The sequence below is a fragment of the Triturus cristatus genome, chromosome 6 (assembly GCF_964204655.1).
Source record: "Triturus cristatus chromosome 6, aTriCri1.1, whole genome shotgun sequence".
Taxonomy (NCBI): domain Eukaryota; kingdom Metazoa; phylum Chordata; class Amphibia; order Caudata; family Salamandridae; genus Triturus; species Triturus cristatus.
In genome coordinates this window covers 1,076,403,738-1,076,426,349 of record NC_140589.1, presented here as the reverse complement: position 1 = coordinate 1,076,426,349, position 22,612 = coordinate 1,076,403,738, and positions in this window count along the sequence as shown.

Genomic DNA, 22,612 nt, shown 5'->3' with positions numbered 1-22,612 from the left:
CCAGATTCTCAAAACAAAAAACGGGGACAGGTCATAGACATAGAAGTAGGACTATGGTTTGCAGTATCCCTCGAAATAAAAGTAGGACTATTTGACAGCTGTCATGGACATAGAAAAGGGACTACAATGACAGCTCCCTCCACAGACTGAGATGAAGTATTACAGACAACAAATCTGCGGTCTTTTATTGGCACCCCTCTCCTTTACACAGCAGCATTAGTACTTTTTATTACATTTACACTTTTAAGGACTATAGCATATATTTGCCAAAACTCAATAAAACATCACAGGCTAGCAAACACCAGATTTACTAGCTTTATCAATGCTCGTTTCGATAGCTGAGCGTCAGCACCACGTAAAGTACAACTCACCAATGTTGCTTAGTTGCTCATGACAGAAAAGCATGGGAGGTAAACTGCGGAATGCTAAATTGCCAAGTGGCAGCCATGGACCAATGTAAAAAAAAAAACCTCTCATCTCCAGGTATTACTGCCTTAGGGTCTTAAGGGTGGCAAAGGCTGGTCGACCACACAGTCCTCCCACATTTGCTCAACCGGAACAATGAAAAACAGGGACATTTCTGTGTTTAACTGGCACACTGTTTGAAAACAGGGACATTTGAGTCACTTGGAGAAAAGTGTCGCGACACGGGGACACTTCCCCAAAAACGGGGACCGTCCTGGGAAAACGGGGACGTCTGGTCACCCTATGTATCGTGGATTCAAAACCAAATAATCCAGCCATGTAAGGCAGCGGTGCATTTTATTGCTGACAAAATGACCTTTGGTTCTTCACCTCTTCCTCAAGGGGGAGGGGATATGGCTGTACAATTGACCTTAGTGAAGGCCACCCCCAGGGAGCAGAACCCAGACTTCGCAGGGGTGATGAGTGGTTTAGGGGAAAGCATGTAAGTTACTAGGCAGTGGATTTGGATACTGGGTCCATCCCATTCGTAAATTTACCTTGAAGAATTTGGCCTTGGGGATGGAGGGTATTTAGTCAGAAGCACCTGGCAAGGGGCCCTCTTTCTCCTGGGTTTTCTGCAGAGGAGAGGCCTGCTGCAGCTCCACTGTGCGGGGTTAGGGGGAGGGAGTTAGGCTGGGGAGGGTAGGAGAGCGGTATGGCCTCAGGATAGATAGAATGCTCTGCAGGAGTGGATTGTGTTATCACATTACACCGTGCTAATGTGGGCTGGCGGGGTGAGGGCGGAGAGCAGTAGGTAGGAGAAGAGATTATCTGGGAGGGTCTGCCCTGGGGTAGCGATGCATCGGTGCCATTATTGTTGAAGCACTAGACATAGCGCTCCTCATAGCCCCATTAAGAACAATATATATCAGAAGGGAACAGTTCCTCTCTATGGGCCTGAGTAGAGAGTTTTAATGACTATCTACACAAATGTGGATGGTATCTGGGGGGATCTGCAAGTTCAGATCGTAATGCCCTCACACACCTGTTAGGGTGTCATGCTTCATCATTGGGCGCTCCTCGTCGGACCGGCGCTGCAATGTCCGACAGGCCCGGTGGCATCTTTATCGGAGATCTTTTTGATCTGAGAACGCCGTTTGGTGAGTGAGGTGTGTGGGGCTATAGGAGAAACATTGTCTTCTAAAGAGTGCAGAATGTGATTTAAAATGGCCCCTGACCTTGTTAATTCACTTTATTAAATACTCAAGGTTGGGACTAATTAAAAACGGTGAGGCTACGTATGATAAGTGAGGGTATTTGAGTAGCCTATGGTTGATTAGGTCAACATGTTTCGTATCTGGTGCTCTAGAGTAAAGTGACACTTCTTCAGGACCGATATGACCTGACCACTAGTGGTCAGTCAAGGGATGAGCACTCCCCTTCTTAATTTCAAGATCCTTAGTCTAGGGTTCTTGATATGGCGTTCCACCTAAATAGATAGGGCCAAAAGAGAGAGAGAGGGGGAGGGGAGGAGTATGGATACCATCAGAGACTCATACAGGTGGACTAGTCAGCTAGATTAGAAACCAGTACATCACCCTATAGGGACCAGACAAGACCGGTCTCATATAGTAACAATTAGTTTGCGGAAAGGAAGTTAAAAATATAAAGTATAATGAACTAACGCTAGGTCTACGTTAAAAACATGACATGATGGGGTTAAGAACATAACATGACTGAAGTGAGAGGTAACACCACATAAAAGGGGGGAAGGACACACTGTGAGAGGGATAGAAACAATTCTTACCTCCTAGAGGTTGGATGGAAGGCCTCATAGATGAGGGAAGACGACCCGACCACTTGAACGGGTATACTACATGACAGGGAGTAGACTAGTTTGTAAGTAGAACATAAAAACATGACACTGTCAACTGAGACATCACAGGATAAAATATAGTGAAACCAGGCGGGTGTGAATTAATAATTTGCATGCCTATGGTGTGTATCAGCGTTACTTACTCACATCACAACAGGGCGGTGTAACAGCGTTAGTTGCTCACGTTACGGGGTGATATCCCACCTACCTATAGTGCCATGCTCGTGTGGTCTTTTGGGATGGCTGTTACCGGGTTTCTAATAGGGACTGACTTTCAGTGGGAGAACATGAAGGCAAGAACAGTTCTTCAAGGGCAGGAGATTATGCACTGCTTGCAGTCTTTGTGAGCCTGTACCACCTTAGGAGAACGATCCTTTGTACTCAAACTAAAGCAGTTCCTTAAGTGGCGTAGATGAAGCACCGATCGCACATAGCCCCGGCAGTCCCGTTAGTCACTTGAGGCAGTCTCCGCTATGAATGAAGGCAGTCCCTGTGATCAAATAAGTGCCACCACCGGCCTGTTCCCAAGGGAAGACAGTTCCCGCAGCCGGCTGGCAAGAATATCGTTCTCCAGCGAGGTATCTTTAGAAAGTGCAGAGTTGCGATGCGCTTAGGTTTTTGACCAAAAGAAGACTTTGCGCAGGGCTGAATGCAGCGATTCCCCGGCAGGCTCTTTCAACCCTACCGTCTCCAGCCCGCACCCCACCCAAGGCAGCACGGCACACTGCGACTTAGCGCACATGCCAAGGGTTTACCTGAGGTTGGGGCGAGGCTGACACAGTTGTGGAGCTCCTTCGTCCTCCGGGGCTCTCAGCCCTTCTTGGTCGTGGCTGTACGGGGAGAGGAGAGGGGAAGCCCTTCCTGTTTTCAGCGCGGCCTCACTTCCTTGCTCGGTGCTGACGTCATCGGGGCGTGCCTCAATGGAATCCCGGCTGCTAGGCAACGCCTGACTTCCCCACGGCTGCCTCGCGGCCACGGCGGTGATGACTTGCAGTGCCCTCACAGTTCCTTCGCAAGCAGAGGCGATCCCCCGGGCCCGCGGCTATGATTTTCTGGTGCAATCTCAATGGAGTCCAGATCAGGCCCACGGCAGTGATTTCGAGAGCAATTTAGGTAATGCGCTCAGCTGAGAGATTGAAACATCGCGCTCCACTTGGGCCAGCGGCGGTGACTTCGGGGGTGTTAAATTAAATGGTTTTCCACACCAAGTGCTGCAGAGGCAGTTTTTACAAGGGAAATAACGTTGTTGTCCTTATGAGTTCTCCAGGAAGCAGTTCTTGAAGCAAAAAAACCTTGCAGGGAGCAACTTCCATATGAGAAACATTGGGATCTTGATGAATCCCCCACTAGGCAGGGGAACAGTCAGTAGTACGTTGTGGAGACACTCTGGGGATGTTTCTTCAGTCTCTCTGGCAGGGCAAGATCAACAGGCAGTAGGGCAGCTCAACAACAACAGGGCAGCAGTTCCTAGGAACAGACAGCTCCAGCAGAGTGGCAATTATCCTAGCGCAGCAGTCTTCACTCCAGCAGAGATGCTTCCTGGTCCAGCAGTGTAACAGAGATGTGTGGCCAGAACCCTCCCTATTATACCCTAAGGTCAGGTGACCGGGAGGGGAGGCACCTTCTGGAAGAATCCAGGGGGTTGGAAATCTCTGGAACAATCCAGGAGGCTCTGGGGTGTTCCATTTCTTTCCTACCTGTCTGTCAACAGGGACAAAAGGCTACAGTTGCAAAAAGTCCCAGACCATGCAGACTATCAATATGCAGATGGAAGGTAGGCCTCACTGCAGTAGCAGGGCCTATGGCTGATACACTAGTGTCACCATGCTTTTAAGGGAGAGCACCTGCACCTCAGCACAGTTTAGCAGTAGTAAGGGGCCCAGAGACCTAAGTCTAACACAAATGTGGGGTCCAGTGGGAGGCAAAGAGGGCAAATAAAAAGATAAAAAAAATGTAGGGGAAGACCACCCTAGGGCTGACAGGTCTATCACGTGCCCCCCCCCCCAGCCGTAAGTGGGGAGAACTGCCCACCCTCTAGGGAGTCACTAAGTGGAAGAACCTAGAGAGACCGTCAGCATTGGCGTGGTCTACTCCGGGTCAATGTTCTACCCTGAAGTCCATACCCTGTAGGTAAATGGACCACCTCAACAATTTAGGATTTTCGCCCCTCATTTGCATGAGCCACCGGAGGGGCGGTGGTTGGTCTGAATTAGGAAGTGGGAGCCAAATAGGTATGGCCTCAGCTTCTTCAGAGCCCAGACCACCGAGAAAGCTTCTCTTTCTATTGCACTCCACCGTTGTTCCCGGGGGAGTAGCCTCCTGGAAATGAAAGCCGCCGGTTGGTCCAGGTCCTCCTCATTGAGTTGCGTTAGTACTGCCCCTATGCCATGTTCAGAGGCGTCCGTTTGAACAATGAACTCATTAGAGAAGTCGGGGGCCCTAAGCACAGGAGCAGTGCACATGGCCTGCTTGAGGGTATCAAAGGCTTTCTGGCAAGCTTCGGTCCAAACCACTTTCCTAGGTTGTTTCTTGGAGGTTAGCTCAGTCAAGGGAGCCACAATGGTGCCATAACCCTTGACAAATCGGCGGTAGTAACCAGTGAGGCCCAGGAAAGCCCTGACCTCAGTCTGGGTTTTGAGGGGCTCCCAGGCTAGGATGGTTTCTATCTTGGCCTGTAAGGGCTGCACCTTACCCCCACCCACCAGGTGTCCTAGGTATACTACGGACCCCTGTCCGATCTGGCATTTGCTGGCCTTGATGGTCAGGCCCGCCTGCTGCAGGGCCTGAAGCACCTCCTGAAGGTGTCACAGATGTTCTTCCCAGCTGCCTCTAGACCAGAGAGTACCCAGTTCACCAGCCGCTGAAATGTGGCAGAAGCGTTTTTCAATCCAAAGGGCATCACTCGAAACTGGTAGTGGCCCTCCGGGGTGGAAAAAGTGGACTTCTCCTTGGCTCCATCCGTCAGGACGATCTGCCAGTACCCTGACGTGAGGTCAAAGGTACTCAAATATCAGGCAGCCCCCAGCCTGTCAATGAGCTCATCTGCCCTAGGGATGGGATAAGCATCCGTCTTGGTCACGGAATTTAGTCCTCTATTGTCCACACAGAACCTAAGTTCAGGTGTGGTGCCCGGTGGGGCCACCTTAGGTACCAGAACCACGAACTGGACCAGGGGCTGTTTGAGGGCTCTATCACCCCCAATTCCAGCATCTTGGTGACCTCACTCCGGATGCTGGCCTTCACCTTATCTGACAGCCGGTAAGACTTGGTTTTGACAGGGGGGCTGTCCCCTGTGTCCACATCATAGGTACACAGGTGGGTAATCCCAGGGATAAGGGTGATCAAAGAGGAGTACTGCTCTAAGACCTGGCGGCAGTCTCTCTGTTGCTCTGGCGTCAAGGATGGTGAGAGGACCACTCCCTCCACCGATCCATCCTTTTCTTGGAAAGCAAAGAGGTCAGGGAGAGGCTCGCTTTCCCTCTTCCTCGGCCCCATCAGTCACCATCAGCAAGGTGAGCTCAGACCTCTCATGGTGAGGTTTGAGGTGGTTGGCATGCCTAGGGGTCTTTAGATCCACAACATAAGTGGCCATACCCTTCTTCTCAAGTACTTCATAAGGGCCAGTCCAACTGTCCTGGAGGGCACTGAGCTCTCCGGGCTCCATGACTCACACCCTCTGTCCAGGCTCCAACTCCACAGGGTGGGAATTCTGGTCATATCATTCCTTCATGACAGCCTGGCTGGCCTCTAGGTTGTCAGAGGCCTGTTTCCACAGATCAGCCATTTGGCTGCAGAACGCCAACTTGTGGCTCACTACATCTTGGGGGAGCCTCCTTGGAGTCTTCTCCCACCCCTCTATCACCAAGCTGAGAGGTCCCCTGACAGGGTGACCATACAGAAGCTCAAAGGAGCTGAAGCCCACCCCCTTCTGCAGTACCTCCCTGTAGGAGAACAGTAGGCAGGGCAAGAGGACGTCCCACTTTTTCATCAGGCCCTCAGGCAGACTCCTGATCGTGCCTTTCGGGGTCTTGTTAAATCTTTCAACCAGCCCGTTGGTCTGGGGGTGGTAAGGGGTGGAGAACTTGTGAGTCACCCCACACTCCTTCCACATGGCCTGCATATAGGCGGACATAAAGTTGGTGCCCCTGTCCGACACCACTTCCTTGGGGAAGCCAACACGGGTAAATATCAGGGCCCGAGTCACTGCAGGTGTAGTGATGGTCCTCAGAGGGATAGCCTCTGGGTACCGGGTGGTGTGGTCCACCAGAAACAGGATAAACCGGTGACCAGAAGAGGTCGATGGATCCATCGGGCCGACTATGTCAAGCCCCACCCTTTCAAAGGGGGTACCAACGACTGGTAGTGGTTTCAGGGAGGCCTTCAATTTGGTCCATGTTTTCCCACTAGCTTGGCAGGACACACAGTTCTTGCAAAATGTATCAGAGGAAATACTCATCCTGGGCCAATAGAAATGTGAGACTAGTCTGGCAAAAGTTTTGTCTTGGTCCAAGTGTCCCGCCAAGGGGCTCTCATAAGCTAACTCCAACAGGGGACCACTAAGGCCCTAGATGACCCATGCACAGGAGCCTTGGGCTCACTGTAAAGGAGGCCATCCTCCCAGTAAATATGGTAGTTTCCAGAGACTCTTCCTGCTGCCTGGGCTTCGGCCTGTTGCTGCATGCCCTCAAGGGTGGGGAACTCCTTCTGTGCCCGACAAAACTCCTATCGGGAAGGCCCTCCTTCCACCTGCCACTCTGCAGGGGTCGACAAGTCTCCCAAGGGAGCATCGTCACCCTCCGTGGACTCCGGTGCGACCGCAGCGGGTGCCCCATCCATCTCACGGGATGTGCTCTCCGGGGCGGGTTCCCCATGCCCTCTGGCATTTCCCTTGTTGGCAGCTGGCTGGGCCACTGTTCCAGGCTCCAGCCCTGGTAGACTCCCTTCCTGGGCAGCCATGGACCGTGTGGTAGCACAGGCCCTCTCTGGTAACCCCAGCATCTCTGCATGTGCTTTGAGCTCTACCTCCTTCCAGGCAGTATGCTCCAGATAATTCCCCAGTAGACAGTTGATTAGCATGGCAGGGCTTACAGCAACTCTTAGAAGGCCTGAAACCCCCTCCCCACTCAAAGGGAACCTGAGCCACCGGATAGTGGCCCTCCCTGTTGTCAGCCATCACAACTGGGTGGAATGAATTGGGCACCACTTGCTCCGGGGACACCAGCTGACTCCTTACCATAGTCATGCTGGCACCTGTGTCCCTCAGAGCCTCCACCCCCTAACCATTGATAGTGACACACTGCCTATACTTGGTGGTATTTGAGGGCACATGGATCTTTGGGACCATCTCACTGTCTCCCAGGGATACTAGGGTCAACCCTGCCCACTCACTCCTATTATCTAGGGACAGCTCCTCCCCAGCGCTACACTAGCCACCCCAGGGTTTTTGCCTCCCGTGGGAGGTGGTGCTCTCTTCCGACACTGGGGATCCCCCTTATAGTGTCCAATTCCACCACACTCATAGCACCGGACAGTTTTGGGCTGCTCACCGTTGTCAGAATAAGTGGGCTTCTGTTGGCCAGATTGGGGCTGGGATCCAAACCCTCTCCCTTGTGATCTGTTTTGGGGGCGTTTGGAGAACTCCTTTTTATCTCCCCCCTCTTTCTTCTGGTTGAAACCCTGTCCACCCTTTTGGGGGTCCCCCCCAGATCCCTTGTTGGACACCCTGGTACTGGCCCAGGTGTCCGCCTCATCCGCAAGCTCCCTAGGATCGGTCAACTTGCAGTCAACCAGGAGCTGGCGCAGCTCTGGAAAAAATTTCTCTAGAAGGTGCTCTATCAAGAACAAATTATACAGCCCTTCATAATCGGTTACCTCGCTGCCCCGCACCCAGCCCCCCAATGCTTTACTAGCGTAATCCAGGAAATCTACCCAGTTCTGTGTGGGAAGTTTCTTGCTATTCCTAAACTTCTGCCTATACTTTTCAGGGGTGAGACCAAACTTTTTAACTAACGCTTCCCTCATAACAGGATAGTTGGTCTGGTCTGCCATGTCTAATGTAAGGAGTGTGTCCCTCCCCACCGGAGGCATGTACCTGTATAGGCTACCCCACAGTAACTCTCGGGGACCCCATGGGCTCTTAAAGACACCTCATAGGCTGCTAACCACTTGTCAATATCATCCCCCCCATTAAAACTGGCCACAACATCTTTCGGCATATAGAACCTGGACTTGGGTGAAGCTTCAGGAGGTACGCTGCCACCATTTGTGTTGCCACCATTTGTGTTGCCATTAGCCCCTATTTGTAGGGCTCTGATTTCCAGCTCCCTCAGGCTGAGCTCATGGGCCAGCTTCCTTTCCTCCATGGCCATCCTATTTTTTTCACGCTCCGTCTCTAACCTGGCAAGCTCTAACTTAAGCTGTCTCTCCTCTCTCCTCCCTCCTGTCCGCCAATACCTCTGAGGACAGGCTCCTTGCTGAGACACTACTGCCTGCCCTGGAGCGTATTCCTGGCCCTGGCAATAAGTTGTTGCTATTATCTGTAGGCGGTAGTGTAATGATGTAACATGGCTCCATGCCAGAACACTAGGCATGGAACCAGCTTGTTCTGAGGTTCTGTCATGTGAGGGTTCTATGATGACAGTTGATATGCTGGCTGTTGGTTGAGGCTGTAATAAATACCTCTTACCACATATCTTCATCTGGTGTGGATTTACTTTATTACACTGGCGACGTTTGGGCGGAGAAAAGAACCCAGAGGAAGGGACAGCCTCAACAGCAACAAAGAAGGAAGAGCTTGGATTATTTCAGAAAAAAAAGGTGATAACTTACAGAGACGTGCTGGATGAGGATCCAGCGTTTTGAAGCATGTTCAAGCAGTGAAAAGTGGGAAATTGCGGTTGAAAGAGCCTTGTGGAAAGCTGTTTGAGCAGGTACTGAGGATCAAAGTGGTCTCTGTATGCTTCACGACGTCTGAAGGTCAGTGAGCAATTGAAAAAGGACTGAAGGCTGTGGGAAAGATTGGCGGCCATCTTGAGTGTGGTGAAAGGAGAAGAACAAGCCAGACTAACTAAAGAAAATAGACCGGATGTTTGGTTGCGGCCATTTTGAGTGAGGAAAACGATCCGAGATTGCTCAAAGAGAAAACAAGCCCAACTGCCTGAAGAAAATGGACCAAATGTTTTGTGGCGGCCATCTTAGATGAGGAAGAAGGAACGATCCGAGATTGCTCAAAGAGAAAGCAAGCCCAACTGCCTGAAGAAAATGGACCAAATGTTTTGTGGCGGCCATCTTAGATGAGGAAGAAGGAATTTTTTCTTATATTTAAAAAAAAAAAAAAATTCTTGTTTGCAGCACAAGTGTTGGAGGACATCGAAGAAGATCATCGACGGTCTATTGGAAGTTGTGAATTGGACGGAGACTGGATAAGGATCACTATATTGGTTGGTGGTCAGGGGAATAAACGTTTCTTTTGAAACTTGATTACACTTGTGGAATACAAGTATTTGAGCGTTGTAAATTGAATTAAACTGAAAAGGTCATCTGCGGTGACAAACACACCATCAACAAATGTGTTTGATATAGCGGTATCGTGCTGGGACATATGGTGACTGACACATCTTTTGGACTTTAAGCACTTTTAGCAACTAGTTGGGTTGTGGGGAAGTAGTGATTTACACCTCTTGTGAGTATGCAGAATGTTACAGCGCCGCCGTTTTTCTTGTCAGATCCAGGAGAACCGGTTATTAAGTGGAAGAAATGGAAAAAGATTTTTGAAAATTATGCCAGGGTGTGTGGAACGAATTTGAGTGGTGAAAGGAAGCAGGCACTTTTGTTACATTGTTTAGGGGGCGAAGGACAAGAGGTGTTGGAAAATCTACCTCCTTTGTCGCAAAATGATCAGAGGGGGTTGAATGAATATGAAATATGTGCAAGACAACTAGATTTACATTACTTGCCAAAGATTAGTACTATTATGGAAAGGTACCATTTTGGTTTGCGGGAGCAAAGAAAAGAGGAGAGTGTGGAAGAATATATTACGGCTTTGCGGAAGTTGGCTTCAAGTTGTAAATTTGGGGCGTTGGTAGAGGAAAGGATTAGAGATCAGTTTGTGCTGAGGTGTTGCTGTGATAAAGTGAGGGAAGAACTCTGGCTAAAGGACGAGCCACTGTTGGATGAGGTTATTAGTATTGCAAAAAGGGTAGAGCATATGTTAAAGTGTGTTGGAGAACTAAGTAAAGAACATAAAGAAGACAAGATCAGTGTAAAAGCACAAGAAGTGGAGTGTCGAGCCATACAAAAAGATGAGAGGGAAAATAATTATGAGGGTGTCTGCGAGAAAGGTGTTGTAATAGAAAAAAACGCAGGAAAGACACAAGGGAATAGGAGGTTTGCAACAACTTTTCAGGGAAATTGCTACAGATGTGGAAGATTTGGACACCTGGCTAATGCAAGTGAGTGTCCTGCTAATAGGGTTACTTGCAATGTATGTGGAAAAAGAGGACATTTTGGGAAAAATTGTAGGATGAGGAATAGGAGAGATTCAAGATCAGAAATAAAGGAAGTCAGTTTTCAAGTTAGTGAGAGTGAGGTGGAACATCCCTCTGAGTGGGTTTTGGTGGGGGATGTTAGAGTCAAAATGAAATTTGATTCATGCTCTCACATCACGTTTCTCTCAAAGGATTTTTTTATGAAGAATTTTCAAGGAAGGAAGAAACTGTCCAAACCTAATATTAAACCTACGGGTTATGGTGGGTTGCCAATTAAGTTATTAGGTTATTTTGATGACTGCATTGAGTACAATGGTAGGTTCACTGATGCTAGGATTTATGTTGCTGAGAGGGGTGATAATTTGTTGAGCTGGAGTCATCAAGCTCGTTTGGGTGTCATTCTCAATCCTAATGCACATCCATCTGTTCAGGTACAATCTATTGAGGGTGACGAAAACAAGTTTGTGAGAGCGTTTGGTGAATTGTTCAGTGACACCTTGGGGTGTTTAAAGGGGTACAATCACCATATTAAGTTGAAACAGGGTGCAGTACCAGTTGTGGCAAAAGTTAGACGCATTCCCATTTGTATACAAGATGCTGTACAAAAAGAGATAGATAAATTGTTGTCCACTGGTGTTATACAGCCTGTAGAGGCAACGGAGTGGTTAGCTCCCATTGTTGTGGCACGTAAACCAAATAATGAAATCCGTTTATGTGTGGATCTTCGTGCCTTAAATAAAGAAGTAGTGGTTGACAAGTTCCCACTTCCCAATATTGAGGAATTAGTATCATCTTTGGATGGTGCTGGTTATTTTACCACTCTGGATATGGCATCAGCATACCATCAGGTTCCGTTGAGTAAAGAGTGTCAAGAATTAACAGCTTTCATTACGCCAATGGGGGCCTTCAAGTTTTTGCGTATGCCGTTTGGGCTTGTTTCTGCGGCCTCTGTATTCCAGAGGATTATGGAAGATCTTTTTAAAGGAATTTCAGGCGTAAAGTGCTACCAGGATGATGTATTAATATGTGGGAGAGACGTGAGAGAACATGATGAGAGGGTACATGCTGTGCTTAAAAGGATGCTTGATGCTGGGTTATCTCTTAGGCGAAGCAAATGTAAATTTGGAGTCACTGAACTGGACTATTTGGGTCATCATATTTCACGGCAGGGGGTAAGTTCAAAAAAGGATTTGGTGGACACTATTGAAATGTTAAAAGAACCGTGTACAAAAGATGAGGTTTCTTCATTCTTAGGTATGGCAGAATTTTATAACAAATTTATCCGAAATTTTGCAGATAAGACAGTAAATCTAAGGAAGTTGATGTGTAAGAATGCAGAGTTTGTTTGGACGGAAGAGTGTGGTGCTGAGTTTAAACAAGTAAAAAATGATCTCAGGAATGCACCAAACTTACAAGCTTTTGTACCTGGGAATCCCACTTTCATTGTTACTGATGCGAGTATAAAGGGGCTGGGTGCTCTTCTCTTTCAGATCAGGAAGGGCCAAGAGGTGCTAATAGCTTGTGCTTCAAGATGTTTGAAAGGTGCGGAGATAGGTTATTCTGTTATAGAGAAGGAAGCGTTGGCAATTTTCTGGGCCATAAACAAGTTCAGAAAGTTCGTGTGGGGATCTTCTTTCGTTGTCAGGTCTGATCATAAACCCCTGAAAGAAATTTTTGAGAAGAAGGGTTTGGACTCAATTTCCTCGAGGATCAGGAGATGGGTCATTTCCTTACAGGAGTATAACTTCATGTTTGAATACATTCCAGGAAAGGCAAATGTAACGGCAGACTGTCTGTCGAGATTGGTGGAGGTGGTAGAGAATGATAAATCTCAGGATGAAAATGATCAGTGTGATGCTGAGTGTGGCATAAGAGTTTGTGACGTTATGCTGGGGGCTGTAAAGGAAGATGAATGGAGGGATGAGTTGCAAAAGGATAGTGAATTGTGTTCTGTGATGTCTCTTTTGGAACAGCATAAGTCTCGAAGTCTGGTTAAACCTTGGTCCTTAGTTGCGAATGAGTTAGCTGTTGTTGATGGGGTTCTAATGAGGGGCACAAGAATGATTCCCCCATTGAGTTTGAGAGAAGTCATCGTGAACATGGCTCATGAAGGGCATATGGGCATTTCTAAAACCAAAGAGCGCATCCGACAGGATTTCTGGTGGCCTGGATTAGATTTGATGGTGGAACGTACTGTTAGGGAGTGTACGCCTTGTCAAGCTAGTGATAAGGTGCTCAAACCAAGATATTCACCTATGGTTTGTAGAAGTTTACCAAAAAGTCCATGGGATGAATTAGCTATCGATATTGTGGGACCATTGCATGGAGAACATCAGACTCCTTACCTGTTGGTGTTGCTGGATTTGTATTCATGATGGGTGGAGGTGAGTTTGGTGAGAGAGATCACTTCTCTTTCTGTGATCAGTTTTTTAGAATCTGTGTTCAAACGAGAGAGTTTTCCTAACTCTATTCTTTCTGACAATGGTCCGCAGTTCTGTTCTGCTCAGATGGAGGAGTATTTTGTAAAATGTGGAATTGAACATAAAAAAATTGCATTATATCATCCAGAGGCAAATGGTGCTTTGGAGAGATTTAACAGGACTTTAAAGGAGAGTATACAATTAGCAAAGGTAAACTGTTTAGATTGGAGAAAAGAACTGCAGTGTCGTATAACAGCCTACAGGTACACTCCTCATGCATCTACGGGGAAGACTCCTTTTGAACTGCTCAGGGGAAGGTCTCCAAATACTTGTTTGTGTCCTGGCTGGATGGTTGCTGGGAAGGGTTTGAAAGACAATGGTATTGGGGAATGGAGAGACAAAGAAGTGTCTCTGCAAAACAAAAGGAAGATTTATGTTGATAGAAGGAATAATGCGAAAGTTACAAATTTTGAGGTTGGAGATAAAGTAAAGGTCAGAGCTCCTGTTGGGTGTCAAAATTGGTCAAAATATACCTCTCCAAAAACTATCATTAAGCTGTTTAAAAATGCTGTCAAGACGGATGATGGTCGCATCTGGAATCATAGTCGTGTAGCACATTTTCGGGGGTGTGGTGTGGCCGACAGGAGGGATGATACTTCTTATCGTTTTCCCTCAGACATTGATGTAAGGTCTGATAGTACTTGTAGGGGTGTCAGAACACGCAGGTTTCCTTTGCATTTACGTGATTTTGTGTAGTTCTTTCTACCTTCTTTTTCTTGTTGTTCAAATGTGTTTATTGCTCTCATGTTACTTTTGTTCTAATGTAAAGAGGAAGAAGTGTAATGATGTAACATGGCTCCATGCCAGAACACTAGGCATGGAACCAGCTTGTTCTGAGGTTCTGTCATGTGAGGGTTCTATGATGACAGTTGATATGCTGGCTGTTGGTTGAGGCTGTAATAAATACCTCTTACCACATATCTTCATCTGGTGTGGATTTACTTTATTACAGGTAGGTCCAGATCTCCTGTGGTGTCATGCTCGGATCCCTGCCCGTCCCCTTCTCCTTCTGGGTGGGCCGTTACTCATGCTCTCAAGGCTTTCTGAAGCTCTGCCTTCTAGGCGCTTCGCTTGAAGGGCACCCCTTTCTCCTCGCAGAATTCCTTGAGCTGCGCCACCGTGTAAGCTTCCAGGTTGGCCAGCTCAAATTCAATCTTGCTAGGTAGGACCTCAGACATTCGTAGAGAAAACCAATGGGACTTGGCAAAAAGGACTTTGAAAAAGAGCAGCCAGTCTGGGAGAATTTACAAATAAAAATGCCATTTGGAGAGGGTAGAAAGGGTTGTGGTGTACACTGAGTCACTGTGTGGTGTTACACAAGCACAAGTCCTAATCCTACCGCTGAACACCAATGTTAGAACCGGGGTCTCCAGTTGGCAGGGGTATGCACCCTAGTCCAAGTAGGGACCACCGCTTCTGACAGGATAGCTTGGCGCAAAGCAGTTAGGCTAGACGCAGGAGGCAATGTGTGAAGTAATTTTGCAACACACTTCAACAGTAACGCAGTAAATCACACACACAAAAGCACACCACACCTGTTTTATGTAAAATTAGAATTATCTTTATCTAAAACTATGCCAGATCCCTATAAAATAGTAAGGATTCACCATATACAATCAGAAGGAGTCAGTCAAAGGTCTTTTGGGATGGCTGTTACCGGGTTTCTGATAGGGACTGACTTTCAGTGGGAGAACATTAAGGCAAGAACAGTTCCTCAAGGGCAGGAGATTATGCACTGCTTGCAGTCTTTGTGAGCCTGTACCACCTTAGGAGAATGACCCTTTGTACTCAAACTAAAGCAGGTCCTTAAGTGGCGTAGATGAAGCACCGATCGCACATAGCCCCGGTAGTCCCATTAGTCACTTGAGGCAGTCCCCGCTATGAATGAAGGCAGTCCCTGTGATCAAATAAGTGCCTCCACCGGCCTGTTCCCAAGGGAAGACAGTCCCCGCAGCTGGCTGGCAAGAATACAGTACTCCAATGAGGTAGCTTTAGAAAGTGCAGAGTTGCGAGGCGCTTCGGTTTTTGACCAAAAGAAGACTTCGCGCAGGGCTGAATGCAGCGATTCCCCAGCAGGCTCTTTCAACCCTACCGCCCACACGGTCCTTGGCCCGCCCCCCGCCCAAGGCAGCATGGCACACTGTGACTTAGCGCACACGCCAAGGGTTTACCTGAGGTTGGGGCGAGGCTGACACCATCGTGGAGCTCCTTCGTCCTCCGGGGCCCTCAGCCCTTGACGCGGCTGTACGGGGAGAGGAGAGGGGAAGCCCTTCCTGTTTTCAGTGTGGCCTCACTTCCTGGTTTGGCGGTGACATCAGCGGGGGCGTGCCTCAATGGAATCCTGGCTGCTAGGCGACGCCTGGCTTCCCCACGGCTGCCTCGCGGCCACGGCAGTGATGACTCACAGTGCCCTCGCTGTTCCCTCGCAAGCAGATGCGATCCCCCGGGCCCGCGGCTATGATTTTCTGGAGCGATCTCAATGGAGTCCAGATCAGGCCCGCGGCAGTGATTTCGGGAGCTGTTGGACTTGGCCCTTCTGGCAGGTTCACCCCTGAACTTTTTTTGCTTTTTATTGGTGACTTGGTGTGGTAATTGTTTGGTCTCTGTGCACTTTCCCTGTGTCCCAGGGTAAAGTGCGTGCGTGCTCTGAGTGCATGTGGTGAGATAGGCCTGCCCTCCCATAGGAATGCATGGGGAATGTATGTGTCCCTAGTAGTTCCTGATGCGTGGGGTGTGCAGGCCCGAGTTTGGTATGTGCGGACTGGTGGGAGTGAATGCTGCGCGATGATGTGTGCGGCGTGCATGTACCTAGTGTGGAAGTGCCACTTCTAGAAGTGGGCACTTCTGTGTGCAGTGTGTCTGTCGCGTGATTGGCTGGTCGTGTCATGTGACGGGCTAGGGATTCCCCAGAGTCAGGATGAGTCACCCAGTGGTGAATGGGGAGATCAGCAGCTAGATGGGTGGGAGGAGTACACCTGGGTCCTGAATAGGACAGGGTTTTCCACACACAATGCTGGCCCCGCCCCCTGTGGTGCGACTGACGACCCTAGCCCTGCCAGTGAATAGAGTGAGGGGCTGAGCACATCAAGGGTGCTCCCCAACCAGCTGCGACTGGTTTTCCCCCTCACCCTGAACCCAGAACAAAGGGTTTGCCTGTATAAAAATGGGGCTGTGTCCCCACAGAATCTGTTCTCTTGCAGGATCCACTTGAGGGGGGGCCTGCTGCTGCTGGGCGCCAGGAGAGACCGCCACTGGGGACTGCCTCCCTGCTGGAGGGCCCTGTGAGCTGGCTCTGGGCCCAGTCTTTGCCCCCCTGGCTTTTGAAAACTTTATTGCTGGACCCTTTTGCTTGTAGCGCCTGGGAGCGCTGTGATTTACTGCATAGCGCTAGGAGCGCTTCATTTTGAGGCCCGAGCGCTGCCAGCGCGCTCCGGTGTCGCCCCGTCACAACCGAGGGAATCCCCGGCGTAGGGATTCCCCCCTTGGGCATCGGATCGAGCGGGAGCCCACCCCGCATTGTGTGTTCGTTGGCGGGTGCCCACCCCGCTTATTGGTAGTGGTTATCGAGGGAGCCTACCCCTCTTACGAGCCAAGGATCACCGCCGCGGCCGGGGAAGCCCCGGAAGTCAGGCAGCGCTGACTAGGACGGGGGCGTGGCCCAACCAGGAAGCAGACGGGAGCCTACCCCGCGCTCCTGGGATCCTGAGGACGAAGGAGGAGGGAGCCGCGTAGAGATCGAGGGAAGCGGACGGGAGCCTACCCCGTGCTTCCCCACGGAGAAGAGGACGTGACTTCCCGGCCCCAGAGCAGAGAGAACGGAGGCGACGCGGGAGTCCCCAGAGCAGCCCGGTGAGTGTTTAAGAAGGGCTGGGGGACTCCGCGCATGTGCTGGGGGTGCGGGGGCAGTGATCGAGCCCCGTGAGGCTCCAACGGTTGCCACAGCATTTCTCGAGCCCCGTGAGGCTCTAGGGGGGCATCTCGATTGGCGCAGAGTCCAGAGGGACTCCCACGTGTGGGGCTGTATCGCTTCTTGAGCCCAGTGAGGCTCCAACGTTGTGCAGAGCCACGAGGGCTCTAGAGGGCATTGTCCGGTGTTCAGAGCGCCCGGAGCGCTCCAACGAAGGGGAGCACGACTGTTCCGAGCCACGAGGGCTCTAGGGGACATTTTTGAGTGAACAGAGCCCAGAGAGGGCTCCAGAGGCACGCAGAGTGCCTGAAGTTCGTTTTCCAGCTGCCCAGCACTTAGTGGGCAGCTGCCACGTTTAGGTGGGGGACCATTTTCGTTTCAGCTTGCGCAGCTGGCGCAGCTTGACTAACGCAGGGCGTCCTAGCCCCTACCAGGCCAGTTGGCCCAGGGACTGCCACAGATAGTGGCTAATGTGAGTTTTTGCGCCATTGTTCCTTTCCTGCACCTCTGAATGTGTTTATGCGTCATGTGCTTTGCTTTACACCTCTGAATGTTATGCATCATGTGTTTATGTGCTTAGACCCCTACAGGTATTGTGATACTTAGGTGGTTGTTTTCTCTCTAACACAGGTGGTGCTAGTGAGGTCCTGATTCCCTGCGCAATATTTTCCTAAGGTGGTTAGGGTTGCGTAGGTGGTACTTTCTGGTTACCAGTAGTTACTGGTTGTGTGCTACCTTTGCTATTTTGTACTACAGTATTATTCCTATGTTCTAAAAAGTGCTAATTCATGACAGTGGTCCAGGTGGCCCTGTCCCATGTATATATAATCCCTTGTAAATTCTGCCCGTGCCTGTTGGCACATTGTAGAGTGTGTGTTTTTATCTAATGTGTTGTGTATAATACAAAGGCTGTTTTTATAGAATACCTTGTGTGGAGTTTCCTTTGTGGTGGGCCTTGGGTGTTGTTGCTGGGTGCGCGCGCAAACGCTTTACACATCGCCTCAGGGATAAGCCTGACTGCTCGTGCCAAGCTACCAAGGGGGTGAGCAGGGGTTATCTTTGGCGTGTAACTCCCCAGCCCTGACTAGAGTGGTGGTTTCTGCCTGGCTTTGGCGCAAGCCTTAGCCAACCAGAAATCCCATTTCTAACATTGGTGGCAGCGGTGGGATTTGGACTTGCGTTTGCGCTGTACCGCAGCGGCAACTGGCCGCACTACAAAACTCTGCATTTAGATAAATCACATGGTATAGGGATTATTGTTCTAAGTTTGTTTTTAATTGTCATTTCTTTGGAAATGTGTTTTTGTGCACTGTGAGTTAGGTGTCCCTAGCTCGGGAGGGTATATCATCCCCCTTAGTGCATTGTGTTTTCTGGATTCACCAGAGGGTGGGATCCAGTGGTGGCAGCGTAATAGTGTCCTGTACATTTGTCCCCCGCCCTGCGCCCAGAGTTGGTACCTGTGTCACGTGGTGGTCAGGTTGAGGAATCAGGGGTGGTAGAAACTGCCTTACCAGTCCGAGGGGAGGGTTGTGTGTGGATGAGTGGTGAGTGGCACTAGGCAAGTGAGTGTGAGTTCTCTGGGTTAGAGAGCTTGCTGAATCTTTTTGTGAATTGTGTGCTCCTGTGTGAAACTCAGACCCCTAGGTTCCCTGTATAATTTTTACCATAACGTCCGCCAGAACGGAGCCTGCTTGTGATCCCTATGAGCTAGCTTGGCGCCAGAGGCAGGAGTTAGAAAGGTACTGTACAGAGGGAGAGTCCGACACCCTGTACGGACTTCAGGACCACCTGGTCCTATGGCAAAAGGGTCCATGGGATCTTGAGCACAGTATGGAAAGGGCCCGGGCCTCACACCTGGAGGGTGGTGGGTCTGTGGGGAGCCCTGAAGATTCAGAAGAGGAGGTAGAGGATGACAATACCTGGACGCCAGTAGAGAGTGAGGACCCCATAGGTAGGGCGTCCCTTGCTGGGTCCAGCGTAGGAGGCAGCGCCTCATCCCTTTCCCTGTCCCCAGAGGAGTGGGAAGATAGGAGGAAAGAAAGGGAGCACCAGCTGGCGTTAGAGAAGCTCAGGTTAGAGCATGCTCAGGCTATGGCGCAGCTGGAGGCCAGGAAGCAACAGCGAGAGACTGAGTGGGTCTTGGCGCGGGAGAGGGTAGAGGAGGCTGAGAGGGCCTCCACCAGAGGCAAAGTAGCTCTGGAGGGTAGACCATCCCCTGCGCGCAGTTTTAATTTTCTGGGCTCCCCAGGGAAGGTTGAGTCCAGTGGTAGCAGCCAGATAGATTCCAGTGTAGGAAACCCCAGTCCCAGTTCCCCCAGTCTGGTACCTGTTTCCCAGGAGGAGGAGTTAAGGTTGAAATTCAGGGGCAGTAGGAAACTGTCTCACCAGTCTTGGGAGGAGTTTGTGGATAAATGTGAGGATGCACTGGCTGATTGGATAAGAATTCCCGCAGAAACTGATTTTGATAAACTGTTTGATCTGGTTCTCAAAGAACACCTGCTCAGTTGTTGTGTGCCGGGGCTGCGCCAACACCTGTTGGGGTGTGGATTGTCTGAGCCATTTGACCTCGCGGATGAGGCAGAGCGCTGGGAAAGGGCTAGAGGTTCTCTAGAGTCATTAGGGAGTGACTCCAAAAGTAGTGGGTCAGGTATCTTCCAGCCCAGCGTGGTGGAAGAGGCTCAGTGTAGCCCAGCTAGGTCCCAGGATAGCGAGGAGGGTGTAGGGGCTCACTGCCTGGCTCAGTGGAGCAAGAGTGAGAGGGTGACCGAGGGTCCCCGGACGTACGAAACCCTGCCTCAGGACTTGGATGGTTCCATGAGGGAACACCAAGTTGGGGACCTAGGTTGTCCTGTTAGCCCATTTGAGGAAGATCTCCTGGTGAGTAGAGGACCTGGAGCACCTGTAACCAGGGCTCCTGTGGTTCTAGAGTCTGGCAGTACCGCTCCGGTAGGGAGGGTACAGGAGTCCAGTGTGAGGAGTGATTGGGGGATGAGTTTCCCAGTGGAAGAGCCTGTGGGTCAGGGACTACCCAGTTGGGCTAGGATCCCGTGTAGTGACCAGGGTGGCACCACTTCTGTTCTGGGGGATCTCCGCGCACTGTCAGGTGGACAGGGGACGGGAGATCAGCGCCAGACAGACAGTCGCTTGACGTATGTGTCCTTTGATAGCCTCAGGGGGATGGAGTGGAAATCCCCAGAAGTCCTGGAGTGCCAGGCAATTATTCCACCAAAGGTTCTAGGCCGGAGGTTGGAAGGCCAGGTTCAGGATCAGCCTGACCTGAAGGGTGGGACGTCTGTAATCAGCGTCCCGACCAGTTCTTCTTCCAGAGGTACCGCCCCAGTTGGTAGGGAGCAGGGTTCTGGAAGGGGGTGCAGAGGGTGGGAGAGCCCACCTCTGCCCCCGGTACAACCTGAGGGGTTAAACCCTGGGTTGGAATGGCGTTCTAGGTGTACCCCTCGCCAGAGGAGGAGGAACCCTAGGAGAAGAGGTAGGGGGAGGAGAGCTTTCCCTGAGACTCCTGGTCCGCCTGAGGGGGTAGACCCTAGGCTGGAGAACCAGTGGCAGTCTAGTCCTGTCTTTCAGAGAGGAAGAGTGGAGAATGGCCGCTATGTACCAGGGGTTACTACCCCCCACTCGGTGGTTAGGCAAGGACCGGTGGCACCTGGGTGGCCTAGGGCCTGGTCTTGGCCGCGGATAGCTTGGGAGTACCAGTGGGGTAGCCCAGTTGGTCCAGACAGTGGTGTTAGAAACAATTCCATGGGTTCACCGAGGCGTAGAACCGGAGGGTGTCCCTGCAGTTGCGGGCCTGCGTCCGTGTTCTATCGCCCCAAGCAGGGAAGTCCATCACGGTGGTGATTGGTCTGCCCTGCGTTTTGGCTGGAAGGGGGTTGTGTTGGACTTGGCCCTTCTGGCAGGTTCACCCCTGAACTTTTTTTGCTTTTTATTGGTGACTTGGTGTGGTAATTGTATGGTCTCTGCGCACTTTCCCTGTGTCCCAGGGTAAAGTGCGTGCGTGCTCTGAGTGCATGTGGTGAGATAGGCCTGCCCTCCCATAGGAATGCATGGGGAATGTATGTGTCCCTAGTAGTTCCTGATGCGTGGGGTGTGCAGGCCCGAGTTTGGTATGTGCGGACTCGTGGGAGTGAATGCTGCGTGATGATGTGTGCGGCGTGCATGTACCTAGTGTGGAAGTGCCACTTCTAGAAGTGGGCACTTCTGTGTGCAGTGTGTCTGTCGCGTGATTGGCTGGTCGTGTCATGTGACGGGCTAGGGATTCCCCAGAGTCAGGATGAGTCACCCAGTGGTGAATGGGGAGATCAGCAGCTAGATGGGTGGGAGGAGTACACCTGGGTCCTGAATAGGACAGGGTTTTCCACACACAATGCTGGCCCCGCCCCCTGTGGTGCGACTGACGACCCTAGCCCTGCCAGTGAATAGAGTGAGGGGCTGAGCACATCAAGGGTGCTCCCCAACCAGCTGCGACTGGTTTTCCCCCTCACCCTGAACCCAGAACAAAGGGTTTGCCTGTATAAAAATGGGGCTGTGTCCCCACAGAATCTGTTCTCTTGCAGGATCCACTTGAGGGGGGGCCTGCTGCTGCTGGGCGCCAGGAGAGACCGCCACTGGGGACTGCCTCCCTGCTGGAGGGCCCTGTGAGCTGGCTCTGGGCCCAGTCTTTGCCCCCCTGGCTTTTGAAAACTTTATTGCTGGACCCTTTTGCTTGTAGCGCCTGGGAGCGCTGTGATTTACTGCATAGCGCTAGGAGCGCTTCATTTTGAGGCCCGAGCGCTGCCAGCGCGCTACGGTGTCGCCCCGTCACAACCGAGGGAATCCCCGGCGTAGGGATTCCCCCCTTGGGCATCGGATCGAGCGGGAGCCCACCCCTCATTGTGTGTTCGTTGGCGGGTGCCCACCCCGCTTATTGGTAGTGGTTATCGAGGGAGCCTACCCCTCTTACGAGCCAAGGATCACCGCCGCGGCCGGGGAAGCCCCGGAAGTCAGGCAGCGCTGACTAGGACGGGGGCGTGGCCCAACCAGGAAGCAGACGGGAGCCTACCCCGCGCTCCTGGGATCCTGAGGACGAAGGAGGAGGGAGCCGCGTAGAGATCGAGGGAAGCGGACGGGAGCCTACCCCGTGCTTCCCCACGGAGAAGAGGACGTGACTTCCCGGCCCCAGAGCAGAGAGAACGGAGGCGACGCAGGAGTCCCCAGAGCAGCCCGGTGAGTGTTTAAGAAGGGCTGGGGGACTCCGCGCATGTGCTGGGGGTGCGGGGGCAGTGATCGAGCCCCGTGAGGCTCCAACGGTTGCCACAGCATTTCTCGAGCCCCGTGAGGCTCTAGGGGGGCATCTCGATTGGCGCAGAGTCCAGAGGGACTCCCACGTGTGGGGCAGTATCGCTTCTTGAGCCCAGTGAGGCTCCAACGTTGTGCAGAGCCACGAGGGCTCTAGAGGGCATTG